This window comes from Pelobates fuscus, chromosome 2 (genome assembly GCF_036172605.1).
Source record: "Pelobates fuscus isolate aPelFus1 chromosome 2, aPelFus1.pri, whole genome shotgun sequence".
NCBI classification, from domain to species: domain Eukaryota; kingdom Metazoa; phylum Chordata; class Amphibia; order Anura; family Pelobatidae; genus Pelobates; species Pelobates fuscus.
In genome coordinates, this window is record NC_086318.1 from 119,909,015 (window position 1) to 119,925,701 (window position 16,687).

Genomic DNA, 16,687 nt, shown 5'->3' on the forward strand with positions numbered 1-16,687 from the left:
TATAAGAAATGTAGATATATACATACATACACAGTGGTATATCCTATTTCCCATATGTATTGAGGATTGAGAGGAATCCTTTTGTTATACCAAACTAAAAAATAAGTAATTATCTTTTTTATTTACTGTATATACACTGCACCTGGGTGATCTAAGTTTGTATTTTTTACAGTGGTATCTGTGTGTATATCCTATTTTACAAGTATAGAATTAACCTTTTTGCTAAATCCTTAATTCCTACATATTACGTTTAAACAGGAAAACTCCAACCCTGTGTTTCTTCAAAAGGTTTTGGTTTTGCTGCTTATCACAAGCAGAATATTTATAATAAAGAAAGGTACTCTACATGATCAGATTGAATCATTAATATGACCTAGGTAAATAGAATACCTTTAAATATTTTGTTTATAAGTAATCTCCGTCTCTTTTCACTCATCAAGGAAACTGTAATCATGTCTTTATTGTTTAGTGATTGCTCACGTTGAGGAGTTAAAATAATGCAATTGTTTCCAAAACAAAATGTATGTTGAACGGCTCACGCATTTGATATATTTTAATTTCATTTAAGAAGGATTTGTACAAGATCAAAGGTTAAAATAAAGGTTATTTTATGTTCTGGATCAAAGCAAGATTCAATTAATCACATACTTCCAAACTTCTTATTTTTAGACAGGAGTCTGCCACCCAGTGGATAGATTGATCACCTTTTATTCCATTAACACAGTTAGAAACATTGTGTATTTCTATTAGGGTCTGTTAAACTGGAATGTAACGATAGTTAAATATCTCTCAGGTTAGGAGATATACATTCAACTTCTGCAATAACATTTATTAAAAAATGCAACATAGTCAATCTTAGATGACATCTACTCTAGTATGGTAATTATTTATATGATCATCGTGTTTGGAGATATGGTAGTTGAAGCCATAAACATAACAAATTACTAAAGTGTTTCTCCTTCAAGGCAATTATATGGCTGTAAGAGGTTAACTTGCACTTGCTGTATGAATGCATCCTCTTTGACCTTTTCTTTTTCTCACCATTTGTCTTCTCATTACTAAGGCATATGAAAATCATTTTAATCCAGGGACCACATAATCAATAATTAAATATATTAATAATACAAAACGCATATCGTGCAGACCATTTGTACATTTTATTAAAGTTAATTATTAACATATCTAAATGTATCTATTTAACATATAAAAAATAAAAACATAGGGGCGGAGCCTAGATTCTGAGCTGAGTGTACGTGCAGATCCTGAGCTCCTGATATTTATGCTGTTTTTAGGGTGCGATACCATGCAACTTGGCACAAACACTCACCACCTACTGGGGATTGAAACAGGGAGAAATGGACGATCACCTTGCCTTCAAGTTCCCCGGTCGGCATCACTTCACTCTTACCCCCCCCCCCCGCTCCCCTCTGGACCGGTGGGGGTTATCCCATTCCCCACTGAACCCACTTGGGCTACTCGCCCCATACTCACCTCGGACTCCAGCCTGCCTAAGCCCATGCCTAGAGCCCCACCACTACACTGTAGAGCACACCCTGCAAAAGATTGATGCAAACTTTCAGAACTTCTGGAAGAAAATTTATGACCACACATGGGCTGTTGTACTGGGACAACGCAAGGAAAGCATGCAGAGGCCTTCTCAGAGCGATCCTGATGTGCCAGCGCAACCTCTCCGTGCTGTCCGCACCCCTGGGCCGAGAGCCCCACGAAGCATAGCCTCTTCGCATCATCCATGAAGGAGGAAGAAACCCCGCCGACAACGGCACCCACCACCAAGACCCCATATCTCCCTGAAGGGAGAAAGGACTTGATTAGTGGAGTTTCTCAAGTCTGTGGATACTCGATGCCAGCCTTCACCAGGCCCCTTTAAAAATGTCCGCTGCACCGCAAGTACTGCTGGGAGGGAGTGACGGCCGGACACCTTCTCCCCGCTCACTTTGCAGGGTAGGGAGGATGCAGAGTGGACACCACAAGGAAGGTAGAGGCAACCGACTCCCATCAGTTACAGCCAACCTCCTGCACCAAAAAGGTAAGAAACAGGAGGGTGTCTATAACATTAGATGTGTGTATGTATGTATGTGTGTCTGTCTGTGTGTATGTATGCATGTATGTGTGTCTGTCTGTATGTCTGTCAGTATGTATGTCTGTATGTATGTAGGTGTCTGTATGTATGTGTGTATGTCAGCATGACAGTTTGTATGTATGTCTGTATGTCAGTATGTATGTTATGTTATTATGATGTTATTATTTATATAGCGCCAACAGATTCTGCAGCACTTTACAGTGGGTGGACGAACAAACATGTAGTTGTAACCAGACAAGCTAGACACACACGGACAGAGGGGTTGAGGGCCCTGCTCAATGAGCTTACATGCTAGAGGGAGTGGGGTAAAGTGTCACAAAATTTAAGGATAGTATTAGACTAATCACAGTTGCAAGAGAGGAATCATTCGGGAGCTTTTAGCAGTTTAATCAATACGTTTTTAATGATTTGAAGTGGGTTTAATGAAAGTTTAATGAAGTGGGTTTTTAATGATTTTTTGACGGAGTGGAGACTGGGTGAGCATCTAATGGAGGAGGGAAGTGAGTTCCACAGGAACGGTGCAACCCTTGAGAAGTCTTGAAGGCGAGCATCAGAGGTGGGAGTACAGACAGAAGATAGACGTAAGTCTTCAGCAGAGCCAAAGGGCCTAGACGGGACATACTTGTGTATTAGGGAGGATAGATATGTGGGAGCAGCATTATGTAGAGATTTGAAAGAAAGAACCAGAGTTTTAAATTGAGCCCTATATCTTACAGGAAGCCAATGTAGGGACTGACCGAAGGGTGAGGCCTGGAACGTGCGGGCGGACAGGAAGATGAGCCTTGCCGCCCCATTCATTATGGACTGTAACACCGCAGGTTTGTAGCATGTAAGACCACTGAGAAGCGGATTTAAGTAATCAAGGCGAGAAAGGTCAGTGGAATGGACCAGCACCTTAGTCGCGTGTGGCGTTAAGTAGGGTCGGATGCGCGCAATGTTTTTGAGATGGAAGCGACAGGATTTGGTGATAGACTGAAAATGAGGTGTGAAGGAGAGGTCAGAGTCAAAAAGAACACCTAGGCAGCGAGCCTGCATGGTAGAGCGGATGGTAGCACCGTTGACTTGGAGGGAGAGAGACACAGGAGTAGCAACACTTGAGGGAGGAAAGACCAGAATTTCAATTTTGGTCAGGTTCAGTTTAAGGAAGTTGGCAGCCATCCAGTTAGAAATAGCAGAGAGGCAGTCCGGACACTAGTCAAGAGGGACGGGGAGAGATCAGGAGAGGACTGGTAGATTTGCGTGTCATCTGCATAGGAATGATATTGGAAGCCAAAGGAGCTAATGAGTTTACCAAGGGAGGCAGTATAGATAGAGAACAGTAGGGGACCAAGGACTGAACCCTGGGGGACACCAACAGAGAGGAGTTAGGGAGAAGAAGCAGAGCCAGAGAAAGAAACACTGAAAGAGCGCTGGGAGAGATAGGAGGGGCACCAGGAGAGAGCAATATCTTGTAGACCGATATTGTGGAGGATGAGAAGAAACTGTTGTCATTAACAGCGTCAAAAGCCACAGAAAGGTTAGGGAGAATTAAGATAGACTAGTGACCACGAGATTTTGCAGCGAGTAGATCATTGGATACTTTGGTCAGTACCATTTCCACAGAGTGCTTAGCGCGAAAACCAGACTGAAGCGGGTATTACAGAGAGTTGGACTCGAGGAAGTCTATCAATCTCGCATACACAACTCTTTCAAGGATCTTGGACGCAAAAGGCAGTAGCGAGATAGGACGGTAGTTGGATGGGGAGTTAGGGTGAAGGTTCGGCTTCTTTAGAATTGGGGTTACAGTTGCATGTTTGAAAGGGGATGGAAATATGCCAGAGGGGAGAGAGAGATTGAGAATTTTAGTGAGAGGTAGAGAAAGAGAAGAAGACAGAGTACGGATGAGATGCAATGGAATTGCATAGAAATAGGCAGTACAGAGATTGGTGAAGGTGAGATCAAGAGTGTTTCCTGCTGTATAGGTTTGCTAAATTGGACCTTTGCGTGAGGCCAAAGGAGGAGGTTACAGAAAGCTGACAAGAGGCATCAGTGCAGTTGGAAGTCAGTATGTATGTAAGTATGTATGTATGTCAGTATATATTTATGTATGTATGTCTGTCAGTATTTATGTATGTGTGTATGTGTCTTTATGTATGTGTGTATGTTAGTTTGCATGTCTGTATGTCAGTATGTATGTATGTGTCTGTATGTATGTCAGTATGCATGTGTGCATCTGTATTTATGTCAGTGTGTATGTATGTCAGTATGTATCTGTGTGTGTATCTCCTTATGCATGTGTGTGTCTGTATGTATGTTAGTATGTGTCTGTGTGTCACTATGTATGTCTGTGTGTGTCTGTTTCAGTCTGTGTGTATGTCTGTTTCAGTATGTATGTGTGTGTCAGTGTGTGTATCTTTCTGTGTGTGTATCTGTGTCATTTTGTATCACTGCGTGTGTCTGTGTTTGTGTATGTGTGTGTATTCCTGTGGGCGGGATTTTGAGGTGGGCCTTGGGGGTGGGCTTGGAGGCAGACTCCGGGGATCAAGACCTTGAGCTGTGTTAGGGGCCCCAAAATTTCTGACGGCAGCCCTAGTACCCACCTTACTCTTAAGGCACACTGCTGTCTAGCTTCACTGTCATTCAGCATGATTACCAATTTGACATATTTAGATCTGTCTCCCCTTTTATGTCGGAATGCCTAAACCAAACATATAGACAGGTTAGGTTCGCTTGATATATCCTGTTTTGCAGTTACCAAAAATGAAGCTGACATATGTAGGCGTTTGATCTCTTGTATCTTCATACATATTCCAGCGTCTATGCAATAATCTTGTTCTGGATAGATCTAATATGCAAGCTCCTAATCCTGTTATTATACCTTTAAGAAATGTGCATGTTCTGTTTACTGCCCTATTGCATGTAAGCTATGTACCCAGACTCTCTTGTCACTTGCTATCAGGGCATGACATGTTTGTATGTACTAATCTGCACTACAAAAATAAAGAATTGCAAAAAAAAAAAAAATTAAAAAAAAACATAAAACAAAGTTTAACGGGCACTGTAGCTATTTCATCTTATTGCGTTTTATTGAATGCTTGAAGTTCCCTGGCTCTCTTTACCACCATTCAGTGTTAAGGCATGTTTAAGCAGTTTCAATCTAAATAAGGGTCTCTGGTCACCCACAATCTGGCCCCCACTGGAGATATGGCTTAGGCAGAGATTACAAACTTTCTTCTAGGAAGGACCGTGCAGGGGATTCCAGATTCCATTACCACTTCAATGAAATGAAAGAGTTACAGTGCCTACAGTGTCTCTTTAACACAAGAAAGTTTACATGTGGTTAATGTTAATGAATACAATATACTAAAACCATTTCATGTTTTGTAGCAGTGAACATGAAAGGTAAAAGAAAACATTTAATTGATTTTGAGGTAGAATTCATACAGTACATAGGTTACTGGTAAACTTCAAGATTCTTTTTGAGTTGAATTCCCAAACTCCATGTCAAAAACTTGGCCATGGCCAAGCAGTTTTAGTTCATGCTTCTGGATTCTGCTAGTGTTGACAAAAGATAATTGATGGCTAGGGGGCAGTCTATAAGAAACTGACAATTCAAAGTGAATTTATCATGTAAAGCCAAAATAGTTGAACTGGGAAAAAAAATATGTAATTCAGCTATGCTTCACTTTGTATTTTCACTTTAGTAAATAACCCTCTAAGTGTTGATTGTATCTGCCCATTTTTAAAGAATAACTAACTGATGATCTCCCTCTTTAAGAAGAACATTTTACTAGTAACTCCATTAATATTATAAATCAGATATTTTTTTCTTTGCTTTCAACAACATTAGCTATGTTCAAGGAAACAGAATACAGTCAAAACAATTATTTTTTTTTCACAAGTATAACATACTAATAGTATACCATATCCAGGGCTCGAGTCCTGCAGGAACGCGTGGGAACGGCGTTCCTGCACTTTTTCCACAGCAGGAACGCCGTTCCCATTACTAGTCCTGCAGGACCCAGGGCTGGCACAAGCGGCTGCCAGAGCAGGGGGGAGCACAAATCCGAATCCCCTGCCTCTGACTGGGGACTCGGATTTTTAAACTCACCTCTCCCCCTGCAGTCAGTGGAGTCGTCCGGCCTCTCCTGATGATGTCAGTAGGAGGGGGCGTGACTTTCTCTACTCTTCTCACAAGACCGCTGGGGAGCAGAGGAAGTCACGCCCCCTCCTCCTGACATCATCAGGAGAGGCCGGCTTACTCCACTGACTGCAGGCTGCAGGTTCCAGATCCTGTCCCACCCCTCCTGGCCCAAGGTAAGCCTCAGGGAGTGGGGAAGGCACTTTAGGTTTGTTTTTTTTATCCTTTTCCTCAGTCATTGTCCCCCTATTTAAGTTCCTGTCCCCCTATTTAAGGCCCTGTCCCCCCTCCCCAGTCCCTGTCCCCCTCCTCAAGCCCTATCCCCTTACTCAGTCCCTGTCCCCCTCCTCAGTCCCTGTCCCCCTATTTAAGGCCCTGTCCCCCTTCCTCAGGTCTGTCCCTGTCCCCCTATTTAAGGCCCTGTCCCCCCTCCTCAGTTCCTGCCCCCCTCCTCAGTCCCTGTCCCCCTATTTAAGGCCCTGTCCCGCCTCCTCAGTCCCTCTCCCCATATTTAAGGCCTCCTCAGTTTCTGCCCCCCCTCCTCATTCCCTGTCCCCCTATTTAAGGCCCTGTCCCCCTCCTCAGTCCCTGTGCCCCTATTTAAGGCCCTGTCCCCCCTCCTCAGTCCCTGACCCCTATTTAAGGCCCTGACCCCTATTTAAGGCCCTGTCCCCCCTCCTCAGTCCCTGTCCCCCTGTTTAAGGCCCTGTCCCCCTATTTAAGGCCCTGTCCCCCTCCTCAGTCCCTGTCTCCCTCCTCAGTCCCTGTCTCCCTCCTCAGTCCCTGTCCCCCTCCTCAGGCCTGTCCCTTTCCTGAGTCCCTGTCCCCCTATTTAAGGCCCTGACCCCTCCTCAGTCCCTGTCCCCCTCCTCAGGCCTGTCCCTTTCCTGAGTCCCTGTCCCCCTATTTAAGGCCCTGTCCCCCTTCCTCAGGCCTGTCCCTGTCCCCCTCCTCAGTTCCTGCCCCCCTCCTCAGTCCCTGTCCCCCTATTTAAGGCCCTGTCCCCCTATTTAAGGCCCTGTCCCCCTCCTCAGTCCCTGTCCCCCCTCCTCAGTTCCTGCCCCCCTCCTCAGTCTCTGTCCCCCTATTTAAGGCCCTATCCACCTTCCTCAGGCCTGTCCCTGTCCCCCTCATCAGTCCCTGTCCCCCTATTTAAGGCCCTGTCCCCCCTCCTCAGTTCCTGCCCCCCTCCTCAGTCCCTGTCCCCCTATTTAAGGCCCTGTCCCCCTATTTAAGGCCCTGTCCCCCCTCCTCAGTCCCTGTCCCCCCTCCTCAGTCCCTGTCCCCCCTCCTCAGTCCCTGTACCCCCTCCTCAGTCCCTGTACCCCCTCCTCAGTCCCTGTCCCCCTATTTAAGACCCTGTCCCCCTATTTAAGGCCCTGTCCCCCTCCTTAGTCCCTTTCCCCAGTCCCTGCCCTCCCTCCTCAAGCCCTATCCCCTTACTCAGTCCCTGTCCCCCTCCTCAGTCCCTGCCCCCATCCTCAGCCCTGTCCCTTTCCTGAGTCCCTGTCCCCCTATTTAAGGCCCTGTTCCCTTCCTCAGTTCCTGCCCCCCGCCTCAGGCCCTGTCTCCCTCCTCAAGCCCTGTCCACTTACTCAGTCCCTGTCCCCCTCCTCAGTCCCTGTCCCCCTCCTCAGTCCCTGTCCCCCTCCTCAGTCCCTGTCCCCCTCCTCAGTCCCTGTCTCCCCTCCTCAGTCCCTGTCTCCCTCCTCAGTCCCTGTCTCCCTCCTCAGTCCCTGTCTCCCTCCTCAGTCCCTGTCTCCCTCCTCAGTCCCTGTCTCCCTCCTCAGTCCCTGTCTCCCTCCTCAGTCCCTGCCCCCCTCTTCAGTCCCTGCCCCCCTCTTCAGTCCCTGCCCCCCTCTTCAGTCCCTGCCCCCCTCTTCAGTCCTTGCCCCCCTCTTCAGTCCCTGTCCCCCGTCTCAGCCCATGCCCCCCTCCTCAGCCCATGCCCCCTCCTCAGCCCCTGCCCCCTTCGTCAGCCCCTGTCCCCCTCCTCAGCCCCTCAGTTCCTATCCTCCTATCCCTTTCCTCAGCCCATGTCCCTTTCCTCAGTTCCTGTCCCTTTCCTCAGTTCCTGTCCCTTTCCTCAGTTCCTGTCCCTTTCCTCAGTTCCTGTCCCTTTCCTCAGTTCCTGTCCCTTTCCTCAGCCCCGTGCCCTTACTCAGCCCCTGCATTCAAGCGTATCATTTTTTTTTTTTTTGGGGGGGGGGGGGGAGTGGATTTTGGGTAAGTTCCTGCACCTTTTTTACCCAGGACTTGACCCCTGACCATATCAATATGGTTAATAATTAAAATCTGAATGGGGCGCCATTTTCTGATGTACAGGGTTATTCTGATTGTAAAATCTGGACACTTCACAGTATGGAGAAGGCTCCAAATTAATGACAACAAGTATCCATGTGATTTGCAAAACAGTAATGATGGTCCAGGCACTCAAGTTCAATCCAGTGGGCAGACTTATTGGAGCAAAATTAAAACAAAATTTTGGCCCGCAAACCTCTTGCAAACCTCTCTTATGCCCCCCACATGCCAAGCCAAGTATACTAAATCGTGAGTTGTGCATTGCAAATAAAAACTAGAGATGTGGCAGCCATTGATGCCAAATCAATAGAAATAACAGGTGAGAGCTAGTGCAGGTCACCCCCACCATGCCCTGATCTGCAGGCATGAGGTTGGGGTTCAAAAGAGGGTAGTGGGGGCACATACTAACGTCCCCTTTAATCCCTAGCAGCAGGTGAAGGCTGATAATATTACCGGGGAGCACATCAAACTGTCACCCATGCCCTCACCCATGAGTAGCAGGAGATGTTTGCTTTTAAATAGTCAATTGAAGTAGACCTACCATTTTCCATCTATCCAAAGTTAGTGCCAATTCCCCTGTTACCCCCTTCTGAAGACTAAGCATCAACAAGCCCTTAGTCACACCTTCAAATAAAATAATGTCCAACCTGCAACCCTAACCATAATACTACTGAGGAGTACCAATAAATCTAATACCTGTAAGATAAAAAAAAAAGTATTTTTTTCTTTTTTACTAAAGTCTACTTTTCTTCAACCCCTCCCCCCTTAAAAAAATATATATCGCAATGCGACTATTAAAAAAAAAATCAAATAAAGACCCAAATTGCAAAAAATAAATAAATCCATACCACAGTGAAAATAAATCCAGTCCTGTGATAGCACCGGGCAGAATAAAGCTTTCAAGGCGGAAAAAGCTTTATAAAAACTTTTCCATCTTCTAAAGTCGCAAACTTGCCTGGGTATATTGGTAAGTATGATTTTTTTTTTTTTTTAAAGTCTAGCAGGTATTAGATATTTTACTTCCCCAACTATTATTAGGGTAGATAGGTAGTTTTTAAGTGTGGTGGCTAGGGGTTCGGGGACCCATAGCCACAGGGTGATGGAATGAGGGGGGCGGATTAACACTAGCTTTGATGGGTTGTACAATGGCACCCCATCAGTCAATGTTTGTGTCTGCCAGTGTATGCATCTGTACATGTGTGTCAGTGTTTGTGGATCTGTGTGTTTGAATCTGTATGAGTATCTCTGAGAGTGAATATGTGTGTCTATGTGTCTTTGGACATTTGTGTGGCAATGTATGCATGTTTTTGTGCATGACAATGCGCCTCTGTATGTGTGTGTGTGTCAGTGCATACGTACTTGTGAATACACATTTGCATGCAATCACTAATATTACACGCAAACACAACCCTGCATTTCAATAACAACACTGCCCACAATAGAAGTTATTCACTCAAATGCCAACACTACACAAAAACACACTCCTACATTATAGTTACATAGGCTAAAAAGAGACGTGTCCATCAAGTTCAGCATTCCTCACATTTGTTTTTTGTTGTTCCAAAAGAAGGCAAAAAAACAGTTTGAAGCACTTCCAGTTTTGCATCAAACTAGGAAAAAATTCCCTCTTTACCTCTCAGATTTATGTTTGGATCAAGAAGCTATCACCCTACAGTTGAAAAATTACATAATTGAATAATTTGTTTTTACAATTATGCATCTACTTGCTGTTTAAATATCTGTATGAATTCTGGTAGAATCACTTGTTCAGGCAGAGAATTCCATATCCTTATTGTTCTTACGATAAAAAAATTCCTTTGCCTTAGACTAAATCTTCTTTCTTCCAGTCTAAAAACATCATCTTGAGTCCTATGTAAAGTCCTGTTTGTGAATAGATTTCCACACAATGGTTTATTTTGACCCCTGATATATTTGTATATCATTAAATATTATCACATCCCTTCTGAGATTAAGTTTTTCTAAACTAAAGAGGTTTAAATGTGTTAACCTTTCTTAATAGCTAAAATGTTTCATTCCTTTTATAAATTGTTTAGCCGCCTCTGCACTCTTTCTAGTGCCATAATATTCTTCTTTGAAACAAGTGCCCAAAATTGCACAGAATATTTAAGATGTGGTCTTACCAGTGATTTATAAAGAGGCAAAATTATATTCTCATGCCGAGAATTAATGCCCTTTTTCGTGCATGACAATACTTTACTGGCCTTAGCCAATGCTGATTGATGTTGCACATTGTTGCATAGTTTGTTGTCTATAACAATTCCTGAGTCCTTCTCGTTTGTTGTTATCCCTAATTTGCTTCCATTAAGGGTATAAGTTGCTTGTGCATTCATTACGCCAAAGGGCATAACTTTGCATTTCTTTACATTAAATTTCATCTGCAATTTGAGTGCTCATTCACCCTCTACTGCAAAGTAATATCTTGCTCACATTGTATTACTTTTCAGAGTTTTGTGTCATCTGCAAACACTGAAACATGACTTTCAATGCTTTTTACAACATCATTTATAAACATGTTAAATAGAAGGGGTCCTAGAACAGAATAAAGGACACTACTTGCCACCTCTGTCCAGCTTGGAAATTTACCATTAATGACAACTCTCTGTACTATTTTTAAGCCAATATTCTACCCAAGAATAAGAATTTTCATCTAGACCGATTTCTTTAAGTTTGAACACTAATCTATTGTGTGGAACTGTATCACATCTCAACACTGCAGGCAAACACACACCTGCATTTATACACTAACACTACATAAAAAAACTTGCATTCAAGTACCAACACTACACACAACCCTGCATTTAAATGCCAACAATACACACAAACAGTGTATTTGGATATCACCATTATACACAAATACACAATATTCACACAAGTATACTCCATACAAGAACATGCCTGCATTCACATATAGTGCAAGGATAGGTAAATAGCAAATCCACAGCTACCAAATGATCATAGGATTTGTACAACAGCTGAGGATCTACCTGTTGGCCACATCTGCTCTACAGTGGATGCGGGGCAATCTTGCACCAAAGCCCTGGGATTTCTAGTCATGCCCACCTGATTTTCTAGATGATAGCTGTAGGGGGAGCTTACTTTCCTATGAAAGAAGGGGAGCAATTAAAGCAATTTATACATGTCCTTGTTCCACAATATGTACTTCTTTCACAATTCACATTCAACAGGAATATAGGCATCAGTATATAATTCATACTATTGAAGATGCAGCTATCTATGGCTGTAGGGTAGTGGGTGTAACGGCACCCCCAGGCATAAAAGGGGTTAACAGCCATTTAGTAGATCTTCCCCTTCCAGAGACACAGGCACAGCTACTGTAGACACCAATCCACCGAACCGGAGAAGCATATGAATGCTACTGTAGACACCAATCCACCGAACCGGAGAAGCATATGAATGCTCTCAAACATACGAATACTGTAAACAGCCAAATAGGAAAAACCATACGAATAGGTTTACACTCCTAGCAGTCAAACTGGAACAGCATACAATAAATCACCCCAAGAACGAGACAAGGCTCCGTTTTGAGGGTCAAGCAGGAACAGCCAGAGCTGTGGGTTTATTGTTCTTATATACACATTAGTACCACCCACAGGGTTTTGGAAAACAACCAATAAACACGTACAATACACTCAGACACTCCCACACAAAATCCTCCCCTCTGCCTGTGATACAATTACCTTACACAATGGGTAATGCAATAATAACAGGCAGAGAAATACAGTTTTTCCACATTATTCATAACTTTAAAAGTATGCATCACATCGCATAAAACTTACATTCTCAGAATCAGCATACTCTAAATACAAACATACGTCAAAATCATACAAATTGGTCCAGTGGTTCAAAAGATAGATTGTAGTCTTTTGTGACCAAATGAAGCATGGCCTTTCTGCCCAAAACCAGTTCCACAGAGTCTTCTATCCTGGAGATAATTGGGAAGTAATCCAATTATCTCCAAGGACAGAGGCAAAGCTCCATTGAACACATGGCAGCAAAAGACAATAAAATACATAAAAATATATAACTGCAGCCATTGCATAAAACAGGTACATTCAACATAAACCCAGATATCTTAGATCTGAGCGCACATTATTTCTGAATAGCGCTCAGATCTCATACATACAGTTCAATTGCCATGGAGCCAAAGTCTTTCACATAGTATTTCATTATACGAATGGGCTCTATGGCATAGCTATCTGGGGTATCACTATTCAAATAGGGCAAGTACCGAAGGACCCGGCTTTCATGTCTTTGCAGGGGAAAATCAAGCTTTTTAACATGGAGCCATAGTCCAGAGGCAACATGCGGGCAACCAGGCTTCTCTAATGCAATGTGGCGAGATTGGTCTCGTCACAGTGGGTGCACTTCACCACAGATTTATGGAGTGCTCCTAGTGGCCACGAGCCACTTCAGCAAACATATTACAGGCAATCAGATAAATAATGTCAAATTGGTTGAAAGAGCAGGCACGCAACATCTGCATGTTGGCCACGGTCACCACTTGGCCTGCTAACATGGTCAAAGCTCTACGACATGGTTTCTTTGTAGGTGTGCATTGTTCTGCATACATCTTTCATCATGAAAGGTGTAATTCACAAATCCAGCACAAAGGTGCAAACCATACTTAAGCGCTGCTGGAGGATTGCTGGTATTTCCACCATACTTTGAGGGGAAAATAACATGCAGAAACAAGAGAAAATAGGGATTCCTATACACTATCTACAACAGGATGTCAGCATGTGGTGGAACTCCAACGTAAGACATAGTGGAAATAATATTGGAACTGCAAATGGCAAATTATAGTCTATCTTCCCACCACTCGATCAGTGTTGATTCCCGTCAGGATTGGGCAACACATGGCAGCTAGTGTCTGTTTATTCCATTTAGGGACATGATGCTAGCTCTCTTGTGTACTCCTAGGATTAAGGTAAAAGTGGTACTCTGATCTAACAGCCTGATATACTGGAGGGACACATTTATTAACACGGTAATTGATTTGCAGAAAAACTGAGACATGCTGGTTGAGGAAGATGTGCACATGTGTAAACCTACCATGTTGTCATTTTCTACTAGTTTCAGCAGCAGTGGCATCATAACCCAAAGTCAGGAGGTTTAGGTTGAAGTAGTTGGCAGATTGAGGGACGATAATGAATCCTCATGCTTGATGATTTACTTTATCCCCCCCCCCCCCAAAGCTGAAATGGCCAAAGCTTACCTATATTACAGGCTTTTCCTCCTACTGATTACCCTCTGAGCTACTTGGATGAGAAGAAGAGCGTTTGGCCTTCTGGGTGTCTGGTTGCTCAACAGCTAATGTTATGTCCTCCAAACAATTTCCAGACAATGGTTTGTATTGAATACATTTGTATAATACTCTAATTTCTCTTCTGAGGCACTGTTTATATAAACTACATTGATTTAAATGTTTTAACCTTTCTTCATAACTAAGATGTTCCATTCCTTTTATTCATTTTGTAGCCCACCTCTGCAATTTGTTTGTGCCGTAATATCCTTCTTTAGAACTGGTGCCCCAAATTGCACAGCATATTCTGGGTGTGGTTTTGCTCTTAACATTGATTTATAAAGCGGCAAAATTATATTTTAAACCCAAGAATGAATGCTCCTTTTTGTGTATGACAATACCTTACTGACCTTAGTAACTGCTGATTGACATTGCACATTGTTGCCTAGTTTGCTCTCTCCCAAATACTTCTTATGTGTTGTTATCCCTAATTCACTACCGTTTAGGATATGTTGCTTGTGCATGTTTTACCCTGAAGTGTATAACTTTGCATTTATCAACATTAAATTTCATCTGACATTTAGGTGCCCAGTTCCCCAATTTATCTAAATCTCTCTGCAGCAAAGTAATATTCTGCTCACAGAACCCACTTACCACTTTTGTTCTCTATATCTTTAAGCCAATGCTCTACTCAAGAACAAAAATGGTCATCTAGACCAATGTCTTTGAGTTTGAACACTAGCCTATTTTGTGGAACCCTATCAAATGCCTTGACAAACTCCAAATCTATTGCATCCGTTGCAACACACTAATCTATATTTCTGCTTACTTCTTAATGGGAATGCAATTAAATTAGTTAACTAAACACATGTTTTTGTTGCAGGGAACATTCTGAATCTCTAACACTCACAAATATCCCTGCAACTAATTGGAGAAAATAGCCTTCCTCAATCATGTTCAATAATCCCAAGTTGGGTTACCCTTCTCTTCACTTTGATACGTGAGGTTTCCTCATTTGCTAGCCTACATACAACTGGCCACTCACCTCTCCCTTTAAAGTTGTTTCTAAATTTATAAAAGTTTTGAAACATTTTGAATTAAAATGTTCTTGCTGTAGCACCTTCCCCTTTCTTCAAATGCCTTTCATTATAGCGGTGTTGACAGGTCTGGATGTGTCAGATGCAGTTGTGAGAAGCTGATAGGCGACTTTTTTTTTACCACATTGACACTGCCACATGGACTAGAAATATGAAAGGGGGAAGGGTCCTTGTCATAAATGATGTTAGAATGAGGCACCAGGAAGCATTTCATATGCATTGGAACACAGAAGAGACATCGCTTCTGTGATTGCATGGCACCGCAAGGAACAGGTATCTTGACACACTTACACCCACTTTGATTCACTGATTTAGAATTATTTTACTGATTTGTGATTATTTTTTTTATTTTAACTCTAGTAAGAGACTGATTATTTGTTCTGCAGTGTGCTTCTGTGCCATTACACTATGTATGCAATGTGCTGAAATCTGGTGTGATGCCCCTTCTTGTAAAGCTCAATGCCTTAAGATTTACCGTGTCCAAATAAATTTGTTCTATTTCTTTTGATTTTTACATATTTCTGCCAGGTATAAGTTTTATTAGATATTTTACTTAAGTTCATAAAATTAGGTGCTGTAACCTGCTACGTATATGTGAAAACCTTACCACAACTCTGAGCTGCAGTGCCTTGCTGATCCTGTATGATGAGTTTTCACCAAAATAAAAAAGAGAGACACAATAAGAAAGATACAATGCATAGTAACATCACAATGAATGGGACATTCAAGATGATGCATCTAATTGAACCCACAAGGTGTGTAGAAGAGAAATACTATGAGTGGCATTAACTAGAAAATGTCACATTTTAGGCCAAAATATATATATTAAAAAAAAAATCTGAATATTTTTTTTTACCACATCTTTTTTAGACAAAGACTTTAAATATTTTTGTATTTTCTCCACATTTGGTAAACATTCAATTGTAACATCATATAATGTAAACACTCTGAATTATGTGTGTTTGTGTGAGTGCTCTTTAAAGGTTAAATAGTATCCACGCTGTGCTAGGTATGTATAATATAGCATAACATTGTAAAACAGTTTGCCCCATTATAGGGCAAAGGTGTCAGGGTACTCCTACCATTATAGCCTAATCGCAGCTAAATCCAAAGGCCACTACTCCATACTAATTCTTCTTGACCTCTCAGCGGCCTTTGACACCGTTGATCATGCTCTCCTTCTTCAAACTCTTCAATCGCTTGGTCTCTGTGACTCTGTCCTCTCATGGTTTTCCTCTTATCTCTCCCAACGCTCATTCAGTGTCTCCTTTTCTAATGATACCTCCTCCCCTTGCCCTGTCTCAGTTGGAGTTCCCCAAGGCTCCGTCCTTGGTCCCCTTCTATTTTCTCTTTATACTGCCTCTCTTGGCAAACTTATTACCTCTTTTGGATTTCACTACCACCTGTACGCTGATGACACCCAGCTATATCTCTCCTCCCCGGACCTCTCCCCTGCCGTCCTGCAACGTGTCACTGCTTGCCTTTCTTCCATCTCTGACTGGATGTCCTCCCGCTTTCTGAAACTCAATCTCTCAAAAACTGAGCTCCTTGTCTTTCCTCCTCCTAATACTGATCCTCCTCTTTCGCTCTCCCTCCAAGTTTGTGGTACCAACATCAGTCCATCCTTGCAAGCGCGCTGTCTTGGCGTCATACTTGACTCTGGTCTCACCTTTGAGCCTCACATCCAGCATGTTGCCAAATCCTGTAGATTCCATCTTAAAAACATAGCCCGCATCCGCCCCTTTCTTGCACCAGATACTACCAAGGAGCTTGTCCATGCTCTA